Raw genomic sequence first — 19,917 nt, forward strand, 5'->3', positions numbered from 1 at the left:
GATCCTGTAGCATTAACAGGCCGTGAACAGCTGGCTAGAGAGTGGTCAGTGTCAACTTTTAGGACCAAGATGCCCAAATAGATTCAACTCGCTTCAGCTATTCAGGAATCAGGACGGGATGTAGTAAGGCATGGAGTAGCGCTCTGGATGCCACGTGAGCAGAGCTCGTGTCGCGCTCTCCCTTCCTTGAGGCACAGACCGCATACTCGGATTCTCCATTGGTCGTCGCCGTATGCCCGTGTCGATTTTTTTTTAATTTTAATATTTTTCAGCTTAATTTTAAATCTAACGCTCTCGGTTTTTTAAAAAAACAAACACTTTTGGCCGCGCGGCCAAATGCCTGTGTCGCGCCATGCATGGTGGCGTGGCAGATGGCTGACGTGGCGGCGACCAGAAGCGCTGGCCGCTGACGTGGCAGGGCTCTGCCGCGCCACCGATCTTGGCGCGGCAGTGCCACGCCCTGATCCGTGGCGCGGCAGATCCGGGTATAAGCTCCGCCGCGGGCCGCGTGCCCGAGCAGTCCCCATTCTCCGACTAGCACAGTAAGGCTGGCCGCCGCGCCCGCCTTCGCCCGCGCCTTCCCGCCACCGTGCACGTCGTCTGCCGCGGCCGCGTCCGCCCACGCCAGCCAGCCCGCCCGCGCCAGCAAGCCAGCCGCGTCCGCCCGCCCGTGCCAGCCAGGCAGCCAGGCCGCCGGGTGCGGCCGCCGCGCCCGTACGTCGGCGTGCCTCCCCCTCTGGCTAGAACCTCCGGTCACGCACGGTGACTGCCCTGCGCCCGCGCCTCCCGGCCCGGTCTTACGCGCTGCAACGAGGTACTCCACTAATATAGTTAGCACAGTTAATAAAGTTAGTAAAATTATTAAAGTATAGTTAGTAAAGTTAGATAGTTTAGTTAGTATACGTAATATAATAAGTTAGTATAGGTAGTAAAGTTAGGTAGTACAGTTATAGTATGCCTTGTATAGATGTTAATATTTGATTAGTTAGTATAGTTATAGTTAGGAAATATATTAATATTAGTATAGATATTACGTACGATGATTTCGATGACTTAATAAAGTTTCTTGAAATACTTCTACAGATGAATTGTTGTGTTAGAGTTTTATACGGAGGAAGTGTTAGGAAAGAGGATGGGATGTTTGAGGATATGGAAGAATAATTGGAATGGTTTGATGAACCTCCTAGCTTCAACGATCTTTGTGTCCGTTTGAATATAAAGTTTGACGGTGATTTAATACTAAAGGGGGAGGTTTGATACTGGGAAGACTAGGGCACACTATGTCATCATGCCCTTGCGTGACCCTGCTCACTGGTCCTGCTACACTAGGGTTCTCCAAGGTTCCAATGTGCCCATGGCTGAGGTGGTGGTGGAGAATGGGTACATGATGCATGGTGTTCAGGACGGCTCGTCCATTGATGGTTTTGGAGGCAATGAAAAAGAATTAAGGGTCGAAGGAAAATCAACTCAGGATAACATAGATTTTGTGGCAGAACCGCCCGAAATAGCGCACTTACGGAGACGCTCGTCTACCACCAGACACTAAGCACCCCGAAAGCAAGCTACATCGAGTGGTGTCCGTCGGGCACACCCCGAGGGAGAACCCGAAAGATCTACATTTTTTCTCAAGGATCCAATAATGAGAATGAGTTACAACACAAGTACATTTCATACATTAGAGTTTCTTAAAAAGTACATTATTACAATACCAAATACCAGAGTTCAAAATGATAAACAACGGAATTTAAAAAAATAACATCTAGCGGTAGGGACGAGGATTCTGTCTGAGCCCACCAGAAGGATCCTGCACACAAGGTACTCTTCAAGCATCACCTGCAATAGGGGTAAATAAACCCTGAGTACTCAATGTACTCACAAGACTTATCCGACTAGTGAAAATACTTTCGTGACTCCAAGGGATATGCTAGGCTTTATGGTTGCTGGTTTTCTTTAGCAGAAAGCAATACTAACAGTGAGTCCTTATTCATGTATTATTCTTATCAGCCGTATTAAATTTTCATCTAGCCAATCTATATAAGCACCTGTTCTACGTTCAAGCAAGGGTTGAGCAATCAGTTCTGTTCATTCTCCTTTTCTACTTTTAGTTTTTACTACGGTGCTAAACCGCAGACAAGCCGTACTGGATCGCCCGATGATTCGCGAATCAATGTGTCCAACTGGGTGCCCGAAAAACACACGCCCCGTTTGTACCCCAGGCATAAGCAGGACTAACCCGCCACTCTCCTATCCCGGGTGTCCAGGTCTCCATCCAAACTTGGACTCTAAGCCCCCACCTCTGAGTCCTGGACTCAGTGTGGTGCAAGGACCTCCACCACCTCATCTTCCCATCAGTCGGTCCAGAAAGAGCCGGATCCGCGATAAGAGAGCAGCAAGCCTTCCCTGTGCCCATACCCAAGTATGCGCTCGGGACAATAATCTGTGACTTGCCTAGAGTCATATGCAACGACTGATCCTTAATCGACACAGACAGAGAAAAAGTATAACCGGGCTATGCCCTGTTGGCCGCAGGTCACAACCGCTCACACCCACCAGTACCAAATGCATATCCCTGCCCGGCCACCATTTATCTTTCCATTATTTCATCATGATATCATAGTTTAATCATCCATTTGCAAGCAACGACAGGTTATTCACGCTACCGATATCCAGAGCATAGTAACTACTCGACCTGTACTAGTAGGACTCATGGGTAGATATATTTATGCATATAGTTTCTATAAAATGCCTGTAACATAAATGCATATCATATATATATTCAGTGATCAATTAAAAATAGGGGTTATGCACCGGGGCTTGCCTTGGGCAGGCGCTGGGTCAGCAGAGTCAGCACCAATAGGCTCCTGAGCGTCCTCCTGTGCGAAGATCTCCTCCTCGTACTCCTCGATTATCTCGTCGTACTCTGGCTCGTCGACGGGCACGAAATCTACCAGTTCATGATCTACATGAAATGATGATGCAGTGTTTAATAATATAACAACAGCAGCTCTTAAAATAGAAGTATATCAATTAAACTACTAAGCTAGTGCTATCGACCGCGGTGCTTAATTACCTATTGCTATCGACAACAAGTATCAAGTAAGGCATTCATCGTCATTCCAGCAACTATCGGTATTTTCACCTCTAACGCCGATTTACGCAATATACCAATACAAGGGTAATAGCTACTTTATTTAACGACACCTTTTAATGCTACAAAATTTATAGCGAGCACCTAATATCCATGGAAACCTACTATAAAATTTTCAAAGCTAAAGCTATTGCCGATTTGCCACAATAATTCCAACAATTATTGATCGATATAACGCTAAGCTTTCTACTTAGATTTTATGAGCCTATCATCATAACAGCTAATTGTGAACTAACTACACTCTTAGATAGATGGCATTTTTATGAACCTAACAAACTTGGTTTCACTATTTTTGGACAACCACGCAATTTACTACGATTTATCGAAGTTGGATTCATAACTAAAACAAATAAACTTTTCTTATTTACTGGAAATGATGAAAACCGATTCTTACTCCTACGGCCCACTTGCGCTGGCCCGGCCCAGTGCGCCATCCCACCCGCGCGCGTCAGCAGGCCACCGCGTAGCCCACGTGGAGGCGCGGCCCAGCCGGCCAACGGCCTGCGACGGGGGAAGGCCCGCACGCGACGGCAAATATGCGCGGACACCCCTGATTGACTCGGTATTCACATCGAACTCTATGACACTATTTACCCAGTCTAGGCTTTTGCAGATACGCCCTCCGAACTACCTGTCCTTCCCCCCGGCGATACCCCTACGGCCACCCACGCGCACCGGCGCGGCAGGGCTGGCACCGGTGACCCCCGCCGACCACCCCGGGCTATCCCCACCCCAACAACCGAGTCGATACTTACCTAGTAATGAATGTGAAGCGATTGGGGGAGGAAGCGTGAACTGGAACGCGGCAGGGAGGTCGAACCACGACGGCGGGCACCCTACAAGCACGACGACGCCATTTCGGTGATCGCCAGCACGGCCGGGGCACAACAAGTAGCAGATGAGCACCAGAGACTCACCACAGAACCGAAAGACGCGATGACTCGACCGAAGATGGCTCAGGCCGAGCCGGCCACATGCACGCGATGTGGTGCGGCGACGCACGGCAATGGCATGGCTGTGCCAGGGGCTACTCTATGGCGGTAGAGCCTAGGCTATGGCGAGCACGGTGATGACTAGCTAGAGGAGGGGCTAGGTGAGCAAGGAATTGGGATGGAATGCTTCGGTTGCGTGGCTATCCGACGACGCAGGACACCATGGTCTTATGGACCCGGCGAGCGGCGATTCAAAATTGGAGCACGGGACTGAGCTACAGGCGGTGATGTGGGGTCGGTAAGGCTATAGGCTATCTAGCGGAGTCGAACATGCGGTCAATTTGAATCAAGACGCTGCTACCTCGATGAATTTGAAACAATCGTCTCGGCGGCCATGGAGACAATGGAGGCAGGGGTCCTATCATGGCTTGGCTTGGTCCGTCTATGGCGTCAACACAATGAGCCAACACACCACTATGGGAGACAGCAGGATAGGTGGGACATGCCCTAGATGGCTGTCCACATGGCCACTGCGACAAGACGATGAGGCGCGGTATGGCGCCACCGCGACGGGCAGCGCAAGACAAAGGACGCAGCGCGATGCGAAACGGAGGGAAAGGCGGAGCAGGCGGACATCCTTCGAGCGAGCAGCCATGGGAAGCCACCGATCAGTACTGTGCGTGGTCGCTGCGACGTGAACACGGGACCCAGTGCACCTACGGCCAAAGCGAGGCAGGGCAAGGCTCGGTAGAGTTGGTCGGTGGCCTGGGCACAACACAACAGCCGACGAGGTGACCCGCACGCCAGCGAGGCAGCAAACGGCCAAGGCAAAAATGTAGGGTCAGTGTGTGTTGCCGTCATGGCGGCATGAGGACGAGGACAGCGCCTTGGCGCGCCGTGCAAGCCAGCCATGGCAATAGGCGAGCAGCAGCGAAGTGCATGGCTGGTAGCGAAGGCAGATGGCCTTGGCGCGCAGTGCTAGAGCCATGCGCGTGCACCGGTGGGGCGGTGGGATGCGGCCAGCGCGGTAGTGCGCTGGCAAGCCAACAGCGTGCCAGGCCAGCGGTGACCGCGCCCAGTGCCAACTCAAGTGATGTGCATGCTTTTTAAAGCAAGTAGAAAACTTGTTTGCAAAGCTCCGAACGCCAAACTACTTGCTCGATGTGCAAGATGGCACCTCAAGCTATCAATCACAGTAGTGACATTGGGCTATTTCCTAAGCCAATCGTTCTACAACACTGGCCAAAGTTAGCTTCGTTGACCTTCTTTCAAGCCTACGCGAATGGGCGTCGTTTCGAACAGTTTCGCGTCGAACCCCAAATCCGGCCTACTCAATGTTCTAACTAGCTATCCTGGTCCGTGAACGCACACATTTCATCACCATTAGCTAAACGTTCTATAGCACTTTTATTTTGACAACCATTCGATCAGAATACTAAACAGTATTATATGAAATATAACCTTTGTCTCATGTTTCGTATGAACGTTTCAAGTGCTAAACATCGAATTATAATTCATGTCATACACATATGCACATAATTCTGATGCTTAAGAAATGTTTAGCAGGAATAATACAATGTAACACAGAGGGTGTTACAAATCTACCCCCCTAAAACAAAATATCGACCCGAGATTTCATGTGCCCAGTGTGAGAAAGAGATAGGGAGTACATTTGGCGCAGTAACTAACTATCCGAACAAGATAGGAGATGGGGGTAATGCTTTAATATGTAGCTCTCTTGCTCCTAGGTGGCTTCGTCTTTTGAATGATTTTGCCATTGCACCTTGTAAAATTTTATCACACTGTTCTGGGTCACTCTCTCCTTCTCATCTAAGATTTTTATAGGATACTCCACGTAAGACAGATCAGGTTGGAGTAGAAGTCCTTCAAATTCCACAGCTTCTTCTAGGACCCACAGGCATTTCTTCAATTGTGAGACGTGGAACACATTATGAACCGCAGAGAGAATTTCAGGGAGTTGGAGACGATAAGCAACGGGGCCACACTACTGCAACACCTTGTATGGACCCACATACCGAGGGGCTAACTTGCCATGGACACCAAACCAATATACCCCTCTCATAGGAGATACCTTGAGATACACATAATCCCTAGCTACAAACTCCAAAGGCCTTCTTCGCTTATCTGCGTAAGCCTTCTATTGGCTCTGAGCTGCCTGCAAGTGTTCACAAATAATATTTACTTTCCCTCGAGCCTCCTTTATGAAATCAGGCCTGAAGTACCCACGGTCTTCTACTTCAACCCAGTTCAGTGGCATCCTACACTTCTATCCATATAAAGCTTCAAATGGTGCCATGCGGATACTCTCTTGGTAGCTGTTATTATATGAAAATTCAGCTAGCTTCAAACACTTATCCCATTTCTCAGGAAAAGAGATGGTGCAAGCCCTCAACATATCCTCGAGCACCTGGTTCACCCTTTCCGTTTGACCATTAGTTTGTGGGTGGTATGCTGAGCTTCTAAGAAGACGAGTACCCAAACATTCCTGGAGTTTCTCCCAGAAATGAGAGACAAAAACTGACCCTCTATTAGAGATGATAGTGAGAGGAACTCCATGTAGGGTCACAATCTGATCAAAGTATATCTCCGCATACTTCTTGGCAGTGTATCTAGTATCCACCGGAAGGAAGTGGGTAGACTTGGTGAGACGGTCCACAATGACCCAAATAGAATCAAAGCCCATGGAGGTGCGGGGTAAACCCATAATGAAATCTAGAGAAATATCCTCTCATTTCCAAATAGGAATGGGCAAAGGCTACAGATATCTAGGAGCACGCATATGATCTGCCTTGACTCTACCGCAAGTGTCACACTCCACAACAAACTAGGTGATATCTTGCTTCATGTAGGACCACCAGTACAGTTGGCGCAGATCATGGTACATCTTGTTGCTACCAGGGTGGATAGACAGCTTTGAATGATGGGCTTCATTCAAAATCTTTCTTTTCAGCTCTTCATTGGATGGAACCACCAGTCCATCCTTGTATCTCACGACCCCCTGCTCATCAATGCTAAAATAAGGTCCACGCCCTTTAGCCATTAAGTTCCTGATGTGAGGAATCTCTTCAAGGTCTTCCTTCTGTTCCCGAATAATCTGCTCCAGCAATTCTGAGGTCAATGTAATATGAGCTAGCACCTCTGTGTGGTGGAGCGACAAGGGTATTTCCTCAACCTGATGCAACTTACGACTCAAAGCATCAGCCACCACATTGGCCTTTCCTGGATGATAATGGACTTCCAAATTATAATCCTTCATTAATTCTAACCATCTCCTTTGCCTCATGTTCAACTCGGACTGAGTGAAAATATACTTAAGGCTCTTATGTTCTATAAAGATATGCACTTTGTTGCCCAATAGGTAATGCCTCCAAATCTTCAGAGAGTGGGCTACAGCAGCTAGCTCTAAATCATGGGTGGGTAGTTCACCTCATGCTTCTTCAGTTGGCGCGAAGCATAAGCTATCACACGCCCATCTTGCATCAGCACACACCCCAACCACGTCTTCGAGGCATCACAATATACATCAAAGGGCCTCTCAATATCTAGTTGGGCCAACATAGGAGTAGTGGTCAGAAAAGTCTTCAGAGATTGAAAAGCTTCTTCACAAACTAGACTCCAATCAAACTTAGCTTTTTTCTGGAGCAGCTTGGTCATGGGCTGGGCTATCTTGGAGAAATCAGGGATGAAACACCAATTGTATCTAGCTAGACCAAGGAACTGACAGATCTAATGCACAGACTTGGGGGACTTCTAATCCAATACATCTTGCACCTTGCTGGGATCTACAAAAACACCTTCAGGTGTCAACACATGCCCCAAGAACTGCACTCGATCTAACCAAAACTCACACTTGCTGAACTTAGCATACAACTTGTGCTCCTTTAGTCGAGTTAGTACTGTCTGGAGGTGTCAAGCATGCTCTTCATCATTCTTGGAATAGATCAGGATGTCATCAATGAAAACCACCACAAACTTATCCATCTCCGGCATGAAAACTAAATTCATCAAGTACATGAAGAAGGCAGGAGCGTTGGTGAGACCAAAAGACATCACTAGGTACTCATACAACCCATACCTAGTAGAGAAAGCTGTCTTTGGTATATCCTGTGGCCTGATCTTGATCTAATGATAGCCCGATCGGAGATCTAACTTCGAGAACACCTTGGCACCAGCTAACTGGTCAAACAAAGTGTCTATGCGGGGCAAGGGATACTTGTTTTTAACTGTTACCGCATTAAGAGGGCGGTAATCCACACACATCCTGTCGGTGTTTCGTACAAGCACCGGCAAGTAAATTTATAGTAATGCGCGTTAGGCTCGGATGGTGTGCTAAAGGACACAAGATTTATACAGGTTTGGGCCGAATGTCCCTACGTCTAGTTTGTTGCTGCTCGTGTTGTTAGCACCGAAAATGGTTCGTAGTAGGGGGTACAAATGATCGAGAGAGGGACTGGTCCTAAGTCTCTGATGGAAGGGTTGAAAGGAGGCCAAGAGCTTGATCGTAGCTTAACTGTGTGAGTGTTGTGTACTATGCCGTCAAAGATCGGTACCCTTGATAGAGGAAGCACATCCCCTTTTATAGATAAAGGGGCTAGCTTTACAAGGGTGAGGGCTTTAGGATGCATACTCTACCTAGTCTTGTGGCTCACGTCTACCCGGCCTGGCTCTTCATTCTGATGAGTGTGAAGGAAGATAAGCGCCTACAATACTGTCGATGCCTCTATAAAATCTCAGGTTGGTTACAGAATGCTGCTCTGCACAGGGTATGGGCTGCAGTACAGTGGTTTTGACTTATGAGCCTCCCCCAGCCTTGCTCTGCACGCCTTCTGGTTCCTATGAGTCATCGTCGGAGGGACGTGGGGTCGAGGTCTAGAGTAGCACCATGGCCAAGGTCTTCTGACTTGGTGGACCTGAGGGGTCGGGAAGTAGGCGCAGCTCCCTTGGGTCCATAGCGTGGTGACGTAATATCCGTCGTTTGTGGAGATAGCAAATCCTTTTCTGGAGCATAGCGGTTGTCGTATATCTTTGTCGGGTTCCATGTCCCAGAGCTGAAGGCGGCGCCTACAACTCTACAGGGCAAGGAGCATGCACCTGAAATACCTTTCAGGCTCTGCGGCGCCTGGAAGGGTCTAAAGCACCTGTCCCATCATTCCCTGGCAGTACTTTTCCTGCCAGGGCGTAGGGTATGGTCCTTGGAGCCATGGTTGACCCGAACGTCTTGTCTTGCCCTATACCCATCACCATGAGGGAACAGGGAGAAGTTGTTAGGTAAGTTGAAATCAGTCTTTAGATATCGAGCAGGGCAAGGCTCATTCCTGACCATCGGGTGAAGCAGAGGCCAGTCCTTATCTCTTGGTCGAGACCGAGCCCGCCCCTCTAGGGTCGGGTGAGGCGGAGTCTATCCCTCAGCCCTCGGGCAAAACCAAGCCCGCCCCAAAGGCGTCGGGCGAGACAAAGACTAGCCCTAAGCCCTCGAGCGAGGCAGAGCTATCTCAAAGGTGTCGGGTGAGGCGGAGTCTATCCCTCAGCCCTCGGGCAAGACTGAGCTCGCCCCAAAGGCGTCGGGCGAGGCGGAACCAAACTCCTATCATTCGAGCAAGAGGCGTTATGGCGCCCTTATCCATCCAGAAGTTTTTAACTCTCAGTGGTTATTGGTTCCACCTTCTGGGGTACCCCGGTATTAGGTCCCCGACAGTAGCTCCCGAGCCTCTAGGTGATTCGGATAGAACCACCTCGAGGGTTTTTTTGATTTCATCGGAGTTACTTTGCCAGAGGGTGCGCGCGAGCACACCCGATGGGTGTAGCCCCCGGGTGATTCGAGCAGGGTCACCCAGGGGGTTGTATCGGACCCTTCGTGGGTAAGGCTAAAGGACTTAGTTTTTCGTCAACTGGATATTTTTCGAGGGGGTCGTGGTATCCTGTTCACGGGGATCTCATTCAGGGCTGACCTAATTGGGGCTTGTCCATGGACTAGGATCCTAGTAATACTTGCACCCTTGATTTTGGATCATTTGCGGACCCGTCTTCAGTTGGGCCGGTCGCCGAGCTTCTGGGCCCTAGGTGGGCTAAATGGAAAAAATCTTTGTGACCTGGCTTCCCCAGGTGGGAAGAGAGTCCGGATTCGCCTGGGGAAGGCGAACCGTCCACTGTGATTTTCGGTGGGAAAGGATAGGGACTGCGGGCGCGTGTCCCACGACGCGACACGGCGGTGCGCGTGGCAGGCCCAGAGATCGAGGCAGACGGTTGCCCTTCTCACGTTCGTCGCCCCTATAAAACCATGGGGTTCGCCCCCAAGGTTCTTTATTTTGCCCCCTTGCCTTTGCGTCTGAAACATCCACCGCCAATCATCCCAGCCTCCTGTGCCCGCACCGCCACCATCGACCGGCTTGCATCCGTGTTGTAGCCGCCGTTAAGCTTGCGCCTACCTTTCCCCCCAATTGCTTTAATGGAGTTGTGGGGTAGATCTAGCATCACCTCACGGCGTTTGGAGGGCCTCGTCTGCCGTGGCCTTCTCCGCCCGCTGTCCGCCATCCAGGAGTGGCTGCTACCTGGTGACGAGGGTGAGTCAATGCCGCCCGAAGGGTATGTTGTTTCTTTCGCCATCTTCCATGAGCGGGGATTTGTGGTACCCGCGCATAGATTCCTTCGGGGGCTGCTAGATTATTATGAGGTGGAGCTGTAGCATCTAACTCCCAACAGGGTTCAACATATGGCGGCGTTTGTTGCCCTGTGCGAGGGTTTCCTGGGGATCGATCCCCATTTTGATCTATGGCGGTATTTCTTTACCGTTAGTTTGTCGAAGAGGAAGATTGGGAGGAAAGATGTGAACACGCCGATGGGATGTGCTAGCGTTCATCTGCGCCACACCCGGTCAAGGGGTTACCCATTCATGCGTCTGGCGACATCCAACAAGGGATGGCACTCGCAGTGGTTTTATGTCAGGGATGATGTGAGTGCCACCCTACCGAGGTACACTGGGCGCCTTATTGAAGAGGCTCCAGAGTCGTGGGGCTGGGGCGTCCAGTCCAAAGACAAGAAACACCTCTCCGACCTTCTTTCCGCCCTCCAAGCCCTGAAGGAACGGGGCGTAAAGGGGGCGGGGATTATCGGTGCCTATCATGCGAGGAGGGTGGCGCCTCTGATGGCGTGCACACTTCCCCTGCATCGGATGATGCTCGGGATGTCGTTTGAGGGGACGGTGCTTGTTGACGAGGCGCTCCCTTTCTCAGAAGTGGCACATCACATTAAGGAGGCGACGGAGCCGACGAAGGATTCCACAGGCGACGTCCTCGACATTGTGTATCCGGTGCCCGGACATCCCCCAATGCGGCCAGAACCTGGGTTCTTTGAATTCGTAAGCCTCCTTCTCCCGTGCTCTTTCTTTTTCCTAAATCTCCATTTTTTTGAAACTCACTTTTGTGACGTTGGAACCAGCCGAGAGGGCTAGTCTTCAAAGACAGCCCGGTTCCACAGCCAAAGAACAAGGCCATGGCGGCGGTGAATCGACTCGTGGCCGAGCGGGACAAGAAAGCAAGGGAGCAGATGAAGAAGGAGAAACGACTAAAGTAGGAGGCACGGGATCGGGGAGAGGACGTGAGCAGTGATGATGACGACGACGACGATGATGACGATGACGAGGTAGTCATCGATGTGGATTGGGGTGTCCTGGAGGACGAGGACACGCTGACAAGTACCCACCCGTCCGTGTAGGGACCCTTCCTGTTCCACACGGAGGGAAGTGAGTCGGTGCGGTTGGTGGAGGCCGGAGAGTCTGCCACTTCGCACGGCATGCCGGTCAAGGATCGATGGATGGGGAAAGGCAGGGCTGCCGCCACCAACCCCGAGGTGATGGTGGAGGGGAGTGGCTCTGGTGCCGCGCCCCATGAGACAATGGAGGGGAGCGCTCTGGTGCCGCGCCCCATGAGGTGAGGGAGATGAGCCCCCCTGCCTCGGAGCAGGGGACAGGCTCGAAACGGTCCTGCCCAGATGAGTCGGTGTAGGGATCTAGGGATCCGTCCCCAAAACGCTTCCGCCGGCCGAGGGCGTCAGCGTAAGCTGCTGATTCCCCTGTTTTCATCTTTTTTCCATTTCTATTTTGACCTAATGGCTATTGCCTTTGTGTAGGTTCTTGCAGACGGGTCACCCCCAGGGGCTGGCGCCCAAGAAGAGCCTCGCCATATAGGCGGGACAGATGGCGCTGCCCGATGTCGCCCCTATTTCGGGCAGGAGCAGCGCCGATGTTGGGGCCACATTGGCCGATCCGACGGCGCCTGTGGTGGCGCCCGCGCCCTCGGTGGTTGCCGAGCAGGCGGCACCTTTCGTGGTGGGCGTGGCACAGCCGGCCGAGGGTCAAGTGACGCCGACGGAGGTGGTTGCGACCGCGCTGAGCCAGGCTCAGCTGGACGCCGCTATGGTGGTGCTTGAGGGCACAGTGCAGTCCGTGCCACCAGGGGCCCAGGTGGATCCGCCCATGACGCTCGAAGTGGCCCAGATGAAGGAGGGTCCGGTCGAAGGGTCCTCGAGTGTGGCGGTGGTGCCACATAGGGTCAGGAGGGAGCCACCCCCAGCCCCTTTGTCAGGAGGAAGCCGCTCCCCCATGAGGGGGGAGCCGCCGCTCCAGTGGATGGCCGCCCAGGATCCAACGTTGGCTCTTTTCTCGCTCTATGATCATTCCGAGAGCATGGAGTGAGAGGGTCTTGACGTCGAGATCTCGACCATGCTGGACGCCCTGGACCAGGCTAGAGGAGCCCTCTGTGAGATCGTTTTCCCTACTACTCAGGTATTCGCTCGGTTTTCTTCTTTCTTTGCATGTTTTTGTGTTTTCGTATTTCTAATACTAGTCTTCTTCCTCTTCAGATTCTTGTTGCTCATAGTCGGAATAAATCCTGATTCCTCCACGAGCAGAAGGCAGAGTGGGATCGCCTTTCCGAGGAGGCCCGGCTGTGAGCAGATATGGCCGCATAGCTTGCTACCGCCTAGGAGTAGGAGGCCCAGGCATGCCAGGACGCGGAGGAGGCCCATGGGATGTTTGAGGATTTGTTAGCGAGGTCAAAGCTGGATGAGGAGGAGATCGCCAGGCTCCGAAAGGAGCAAGACGAGTTGCTACAGAGGAATGCCGCGGCTAATGAGAAGGCTGGCGAGGTCCTGAAGGAGCTGGAGATGGAGCAGGACCTCAGGCGGAAGGCTGAGAGTAGGGCCATAGCCCTTTAGCAGAAGGTGGACGAGGACGTCGAGGTGGTCCGTTCTCTCCAGGTGGATCTCGGTGACACAGTGAGCCAAAGGTTGAGCGCCGAAAACGTCTCTGTCAAGCTAGAAAAGGAGCTTGCCCATGTACGAAGGACCCTTCAGACTGAGAGCGACGAGCACGATCTCCTGCAAGCTACAGTCGGGGTGGTCCTTGATGCCCTGAAGGTGGTGGAGCCGGTGGAGACTAGCCCGCTCGCGGCTCGTGCCGCAGGTATCACGGCTCGGGTGGGCCAGTCTGAGGAGAGTGCTTTTCATGCCGGGATCACCTAGGCCTTCATTGTCGCCCATGCTCATTACAAGAAGGAGATCAACCTGAAGGTGATGAGCGAAGGTTTCCCGTCCACCTATGAGGATGATGAGCTAGAGGCAATTGAGAAGATGGTTGCTCCCCTTGCGAAAAACCTGGCGGATAATCTGAAAGAAATGGTTCTCCCTTCACGGGAGTAGTTAGTCGAATAATTTTGAGCACAACTTATATGTAATATGTGAACAAGTGTCGGTATTTTCGAGTCTGGACGTAGTTTCGTGATTTTGCTTCGTAATTTCGTTTTGTTTGATTTTTTGCGATCTTACCAATCTGTTCCCCCGAATCTTGCCGCTGGTCTTGATGCGAGGAGATTGTTTTTGAACGAAGGAACGGAGGTAGCCGTACCTTAACTAGCCCCCGAGTAAGGTCTGACCCCCTGCATTTGCTGGGGTTGGGGGTTACAAGAGACCAGAACGTTTAGATGGAATCCCATTCCGTGGTTTTGGTGACAGGGTCGGCAAAGTCCTTGGATGGCATTGCAATATTCCCCGCCCTGTCTTCCAACAGAAATCCCCAACTGGGGACTCTGTGGGCTCGGCAAGGTAGGGCCTTCGAACCTGTGTCCTTGTATTGATCGGCTCGAGCCCCCGGGCCTCGTCAGGGTCTGATAGGGGTCGGCCGTAATTTACGGGTTACCTCGTCCTCGATTTTCGCAATTGGAGGGGCTGAGTAAACGACACTTGCCTCGATGGCTCGAGTATCACGCTCAACGAGCTCGCTAATGGATACGTTCGTGTGGAATCTGGGTCCATCATTTGCTGATGGGGTCGGCAGAGCCCTCTGGTGGCACTCCACAACTTCTTAACCCACCTCCTGGCAGATGCCCGAGCCGTTCGATAGGCTCAGGCGGCCCGATGGCCTCTCCTCGATGGAGATTCTATGGGTTTGGCTCAGGGTTAGAATCGAACGAGAAAAGGTTGAGACGTCCCCGTCTGTTTCTGAGCAGGGTTGGGCAAGGCCACTGGGGCTCGTCTCGGTTACTTCTCCCTGGCTCTTGTTTGGCACGAGGCGGCCTCAAGCCCTTTGCGGGCCAGCCTTCGAACCTCGGCCTGTTGCCACCTATATCGAATGAGGCGACGACCGTTTCGTGATGCGACACGAAGCATTGGGATGCAATGTTTTGCATATGTATAATATAATCGAAATGAAGGCGGGGTCGGTAATGTTACCTTGGCGGTATGAGTGACGGAAAGCTCCTACCAGATGTGTCCGTGTGGGGTTCGGGCCCTGATGTTTGCGATGAGGTTGGAGTAACCTGCATAAGAATCGCTATTCTTTGTTTTTTGTATCTCGGTGGCGGTCCGAGCCGTTCAATTGTCTTGGGCAACCTGACAGCTTCTCCTTTGGGGGAGATTCTATAGGTGGACCCCTTCGAACCCTTCTTGAGAAGGCAGATGTCGAAGCTAGAGACGCGGGGGGAGTTGAGTATGATTTTTTTGGTGAACAGAAACACCATAGCTATCGAGGCGTAGGGTCTGCTAGTTCATCCAGTTTTACTCAAAGTTTTATGCCTGTATTTCACGCCCCTGGTTTCAAGCGTATGGAGGGGTCGGGTGAAGAGGATGTCTAGAATGGTAGACGTCCTCGATAGCCCCCGAGTGATGTTCGTGTCCCCGCCGTTTGACGGGGTCGGAAGTTCGGTAATAAATCTTAATGCATAAAGTAAGAAGGCAGAGATGCTTATCTTTCTTTGGACGTTCGTTTGTCGTCTCTCCTGGGCTGCATGGTCAACCCAGGAGAGCTGTTGGGCTCCCCATTACAAAGGTCCTATCGTCAGATCGTTCCGTGGTCCTGCACAGGGAGGCGAAAGGTCGTCTGCCCATGTGGGTGCCTTAATTGCCGCGTCCGGAGCAGGTCAGTGGCGGGCCCTACCCAGGCAGTGTCCAGTTTGACCAGGTGGGACGCCTCGTCGACCGGGGCGCGTCCCGTCAGTTCCGGCGCGTCCCCTCAGGTTTCTATTAGCATTGATTCCGTATTTAAAGAGGGGAAGGGAGAGGGTTTATCGTCCAACCTTTTGCCTTTCCTTAGCTGCGGTGCCTCCTCTTTAAATAGGGAGGGGGAGGGGAGTTCTCATCCCACCTCTTCTCCTGCCTCTGAGCCGCTACCTCTCCTTCTTCTTCCTTTTCGTCGAATGCGTCCGTGCGTCGCGGCGGTTCCTGAGTGAGGAGGAGTAATGCCAGAGAGAGGAAACTCACAAATCCGCTCATGAATCTGGAGCGTGATGTCGAGTCGGAGGTCATCCAACATAGATGAGATGGTGTGTGCCGCCCTTGCTGAGGAGTCACTGCTGCCGAAGGAGGAGCGTCGGTGGGCGCCGTACGTTGTCGACTTCGCCGTCGTTTGCTGTGTTCCTCCTTTGGCAGGAGGCATTTCCTGCCCCGACGCCGTTGTCAGGGTTGTGGTTGGCGACAATGGCGTAGCCCCCGGATGCCTTGGCAGAGGCATCGCTGTCGGGGTTGCGGCTGATGACCATGGCGTAGTCCCCGGACGCTCCGGCGGAGGCGTTGTAGATGACGACGCCTTCGAGGATCCCGTGAAGCGGCGGGATGTCGCCGATGGAGGGTGCGGTATGGCGGCCATAGTAGACGAGCTAGCCCATGTACATGCCCCGGGCATCACCGATGGAGAGCGTGGCGTGGCGGCCGCAGTAGACGAGCTGGCCCGTGTACACGCCCTGGGCGTCGCCGATGGAGAGCGTGGCGCGGTGACCGCAGCAGTACTTGTAGTAAAGCTAAGTAGAGACTGTAATTGAATAATTTTGTGGGGAAGCCCCTGAGTAAACAGTCTTCTAAATTTACAAGTATATTAGTCCTTTTTGTAATGAAATCACTCTGTAAGTGGCGAATTTTGTGCAAAAAATGAACAAATTTTCATCTTTTGCCTATGGCAAGCAATTTTTTATGTTTCTCTTTTTTGTAGAAATGGTTTTAGTGCCCTCCGACCCTTCTCATGGTCTAAGTCGTAATAAACTAGGAATGTGGGTGAACTAATTCTGATTGAGCTGGTGAGCAAAGAGGTTGCAGCTGCTGGGGCGTAGGTCTCCCGCAGTCCTACTAGATGTATTCAGAATTTGTTCCCAAAATCTTAGCCCTTAGGACTTGTTTATGAGAAGAATGGAAAACTTAGAGAATGTTTGCAAATATAACACAGGAGGTTTTTGCAAGCGTAATACTTGTATTACTCATGTCAGCCCCCGAGTGAGGTCAGACCCCTCGCGATTTGCAGGGGTCGGAAGTTACTAAGGATCGAGGTTTTGTAATGACAAAAACTGATAAGGAAGAGTATATGCTTATTTTAAGGGTAAAAACGACGTAGCTGCTCAATGTTCCAGGCGTTGGTGAAGACCTCGCCGTTGATGGTTTTCAACCTGTAGGCGTCTGGACAAAGTACTTCTGCGATGACATAGGGCCCTTCCCAGGGTGGGGAGAGTTTGTGGCGGTCCTTGTTGCTCTGCATAAGGCAGAGGACGAGGTCCTCGACATTGAAGGCTCGACCCCGTACCCGTCGGCTGTGGTACCATCACAACGCCTGCTGGTACTTAGCTGAACGGAGGAGGGCAATGTCGCGGGCTTCATCTAGCTGGTCCATGGCATCTTGGTGAGATGCCTCGGCCCCCTGTTCGTCGTATGCTATGATTCTTGGTGCTCTATAGTCGAGGTCCATTGGGAGAACGGCCTCGGAACCGTAGACCATGAAGAAAGGTGTGTAGTCGGTGGCCCGGCTAGGAGTTGTCCTTAGGCTCCAGAGCACGGCTAGGAGCTCAGCGAGCCAAAGTGCCGAACTTGTTCAACCGGTTGAAAATTCTAGGTTTGAGGCCTTGAAGGAGCATGCCGTTTGCGCGCTCAACCTGCCCGTTCGTCCGGGGGTGTGCGACGGCTGCCCAATCGATCCGGATGTGTTGTTCATCATAGAATTGAATGAATTTCCTACCGGTGAACTACGTGCCATTGTCTATGATGATGGAGTTTGCTACTCCAAAGCGATGGATGATGTTGAGGAAGAATAGCACAGCTTGCTCGGATTTGATCGTGGATATTGGTCGAGCTTCAATCCATTTTGTAAACTTGTCTATGGTGACAAGCAGGTAGGTGAAGCCCTCGGGCGCCTTTTTGAGTGGCCCAACCAGGTCGAGCCCCCAGACCGTGAAGGGCCACATGATGGGGATCATCTAGAGTGCCTGGGTCGGGAGGTGTGTTTGCCGAGCGTAATACTGACACCCTTCGCAGGTGCGTACAATTTGCTCGACATCGGCTACTGCGGTGGGCCACTAAAAGCCTTGTCGGAATGCATTTCCAACCAAGGTTCTTGGTGCGGCATGATGACCATAGATTCCACCATGGATGTCGCCCAGCAGGAGCTTCCCCTATTCGCCAGGGATACAGAGTTGCAGAATACCGATGTGACTCCATTTGTAGAGTTCGCCCTCTACAAGAACGAAGGACTTAGCGCTTTGCGCGAGCCATCAGGCTTCCGTCTTATCTGCCAGTAGTATGTCGTGGAGGAGGTAGTCGAGGTAAAGCGTTCTCTAGTCATCGGGAGGGTCAGACTCTGCTGCTGGGTCCTCTTCAAGCTCCATAACCACGGGGTCGGGCGGAGCAGTTGGTGGATTGGCCCCTAGGGTCGGACTAGATGGGCCATCGTTGGCTTGTTCCGACCCCACGTAGCATATCGAGGGTTTGTGTTGATCGCTGGCAAAGGCGCCTGTCGGGACTGGCTCTTGGCCGGATGCTGCTTTCGCGAGCGTGTCGGCTGCTTCGTTGAGGCGCCTTGGGATGTGATTGAGTTCAAGGCCATCGAATCTGTCCTCCAGCCATCGAACTTCTTGACAGTATGCCTCCATCTTGGCGTCGTGGTAGCATGATTCCTTCATGACCTGGTTGACGACCAGCTAAGAGTCGCCCCTGACATCGAGGCGTCGAATGCCTAGCTCGATGGCGATTCGTAGGCCGTTAATGAGCACTTCGTATTCTGCAGTATTGTTTGATGAGGGGAAATGGAGCCAAACCATGTACCTCGTGTGGACCCCGAGGGGGGATACAAAAACTAGTCCTGCTCCGGCGCCCTTCTTCATCAGCGACCTGTCGAAGTACATTGTCCAGTACTCTTGATCGACGACTGCTGGTGGCATCTGGACCTCGGTCCATTCCGTGATGAAGTCAGCCAGTACCTGAGATTTGATCGCTATTCGGGGAGCATAAGAAATGCCCTGATCCATTAGCTCGAGCGCCCACTTTGCGGTTCTTCCCATAGCATCATGGCTACGGACGACCTCGCCAAGGGGGAATGATGTCACTACTGTTACAGGGTGTGACTCGAAGTAGTGGCGTAGCTTCCTCTTGGTGATGAGGATGGTGTAGAGGAGTTTCTAGATTTGGGAGTAGCGGGCTTTGGAGTCGGATAACACCTCGCTAATGAAATAGACAGGGCGCTGCACCTTGAAGGCGTGCCCCTCTTCCTCTCGCTCTACCACTAAGGCGGAGCTAACCACTTGGGTAGTGGCCGATATATACAGTAGGAGGGATTCTCCATTGCATGGAGGAACTAGGACTGGAGGTTTAGTTAAAAATCGCTTAACCACGTCAAGCGCCTCCTGAGCCTCGGCTGTCCACTCAAAGCGGTTAGATTTCTTCAGGAGTCGATAAAGGGGGAGTCCTCGTTCGCCAAGGCATGAAATGAATCGGCTGAGGGTGACCAGGCACCCTATGATCTGCTGAACCCCCTTTATGCTTTGGATCGGGCCCATCCTTGTGATGGCTGCTATCTTCTCTGGGTTGGCTTCGATGCCACGCTCAGAGATGATGAAGCTGAGCAGCATGCCCCTCGAGACCCCGAAAACACATTTTTTGGGATTGAATTTGATGCTGTTTGCCCGGAGTTTTGCAAAGGTTTGTTCAAGGTCGGCGACAAGGTGGTCAGCTCACTTGGACTTGACTACGATGTCATCGACATAGGCCTCAACGGTTCGCTCGATGAGGTCTCCGAAGCAATTGAGCATACAATGCTGGTAAGTTGCCCCAGCATTCTTCAGACCGAACGGCATTGAAATGTAGCAAAACGATCCGAAGGGGGTGATAAAAGATGTCACGAGCTGGTCGGACTCTTTCATCGCGATTTGGTGGTAGCCGGAGTATGCATCAAGGAAGCAGAGGGTTTCGCACCCTAAGGTGGAATCGACTATTTGGTCTATTCGTGGCAAAGGAAACAGATCCTTTGGACATGCTTTGTTGAGGCCGGTGTAATCGACACACATTGTCCATTTCTCG

Source organism: Miscanthus floridulus, chromosome 8 (genome assembly GCF_019320115.1).
Source record: "Miscanthus floridulus cultivar M001 chromosome 8, ASM1932011v1, whole genome shotgun sequence".
Lineage (NCBI taxonomy): Eukaryota > Viridiplantae > Streptophyta > Magnoliopsida > Poales > Poaceae > Miscanthus > Miscanthus floridulus.